We start from the raw sequence: 2024 nt of genomic DNA, 5'->3' as shown, positions 1-2024 counted from the left end.
TGCTACATGTTACATCTAAACATTTTGCAGTAAAAATTAAAGTTGCATTATCTTTCACTGCATAACAGAAGAAAACATTTGAATTTCTATTCAAAATATAATGTACTTAATATACAACTGAAACACATAATGTTATAACTATACCTTCACTTTAGAGAAATGATTTTCTATCTACATTTTCAACTGCATTTCCTATGAAGTATTAAAGATACCTACAACACATATTCAAGATTAAAACAAAATGTTAATATTTCATTTTACGTGTTAATACTTAACAGCATGTTGCAAATTTACTTTCAATTGTATTTATGTTAAAAAGATCCATCAAAAATTTAATTAAGATTTAAATGTTGATAACAAATTATCTGAACTCCTGAGAAATTATTTTCTACCTCTGTTTTATATGGTAGGATCTACTTCTCCTGTAACATATCATTTTAGAAGTTACAAATACTAAATTTTAATATAAAAATATTTATTTACTGGTACTATCATTATTTTTTATTAGATTCAAATGAAGAAAATTAATACCTACTTTGTCTCTAATTAAAAAATAAATGTAAGCAGTTTGCCTGAACTTCTGAGAAATTATACAGTACTTCTGATCTGTAGAATGCCTTTCATATAACAGCTTCACCTCTGTAAAAAGATGAAAGTATTAAAATTCATTTAGTGGTAGAATGAAAATTACTAATTGTTGATCTGTAATTCTTGTAATCCTATTTGCTTTCATTATTTCCCATTAGATTCAAATGAAGAAAATAACACCTACTTTGTTTCTACTTAAAAAATACATGTAAGCAGTCTGCCTGAACTTCTGAAAAATTGTACAATACTTCTGATCTGTAGAATGCCTTTCATCTAACAGCTTCATCTCTATAAACAGATGTAAATATTAAAATGTATTTAGTGGTAAAATGCAAATTACTCATTGTTGATCTGTAATTCTTACAATCTTATTTGCTTTCATTATTTCCCATTAGATTCAGATGAAGAAAATAACACCTACTTTGTTTCTACTTAAAAAATACATGTAAGCAGTTTATCTGAACTTCTGAGACATCATATTGTTCCCTTGATCTGTAGAATGCCTTTCATCTAACACCTTCATGTTTCTAAAAAGAATAAAATGTTAAAATTCATTTACTGGTAGAATAAAAGTTGGTGATCATTTACCTGTAATTCTGATGATTCTCATTATTTTTCTGATGATTTCCTACTGCATGCATGTTAAATAAAGACTGTATAACTTTTTCCTAATTAAAAAATAAATATTATTAATAATTTATCTGAACTTCTGACAGACTATTTTCACCAAATATTCGTCATGTAATATATTCTCATATTTTAGTAATTATGAACACTACATTTCAATATGAAAATATTATAATTCACTTAGTAGTTGATTACGAATTGTTAAATGCGTAGCTGTAGCTATTTTCAACAGTTTACCTGACTGTTCAAACAAACCTATGCGTAAAAGTATACAAAATTATCATTATGTCATTTAATTAAAAAAGTATCATTATAATTTAAAAAATCTGTAAAATTATTCAAAATTAAAAAACAAAAAAATTATAAAAATATAATTACGCATACCTGCTTCTTTAAACGAATCATTTCCACCCCGCAAATCCACGAACATAAGCATAGTTAGGGCACTAAGTTGAAAGACTATAGAAGCTTCAAATAGTCATGTACCCTAGGGTAAGTCGACCAGGTTTAATTTTTATGAAACACATTATTTACATAATATAGAAAACTAAAACCGTCATATCCATAAATATCAAGTCAGAAACATGATTAACACTGTTTACCAACGAAATTGCCGATGTTAATTAACATTAATGATTTTCAGATAAATCGTTTTCACGAATGAGAAGAATGTAGATAAATCGTTTAGTGGAAAGATAAGTGCTAAGTGGCGCGTTGTGTTTCGTACTGCGGACACAAAGTAGAGAGGGTCGTCTGCTGTGACTGTTTCTCGCAACTACGTGCTTCGGAATATACCTACCTCGCCTGGA

General features: G+C 27.8%; 1 long non-coding RNA gene across 1 annotated transcript; it reads right to left on the bottom strand.

Moving 5' to 3' along the window:
• Positions 1 to 808: 808 nt before the first annotated feature.
• LOC143174282 (uncharacterized) lies at positions 809 to 1620 on the bottom strand. The gene is made up of 4 exons (XR_012998102.1): positions 1600 to 1620; positions 1177 to 1256; positions 953 to 1115; positions 809 to 876 (listed from the first exon to the last, which is right to left on the bottom strand). It is a non-coding gene; the product is annotated as an uncharacterized LOC143174282 (long non-coding RNA).
• Between the last annotated feature and the right edge of the window lie 404 nt (positions 1621 to 2024).

The sequence above is a fragment of the Nomia melanderi genome, chromosome 2, assembly GCF_051020985.1.
Source record: "Nomia melanderi isolate GNS246 chromosome 2, iyNomMela1, whole genome shotgun sequence".
Classification (NCBI taxonomy): Eukaryota; Metazoa; Arthropoda; class Insecta; order Hymenoptera; family Halictidae; genus Nomia; species Nomia melanderi.
This window is presented reverse-complemented; position numbering and strand designations above follow the sequence as displayed.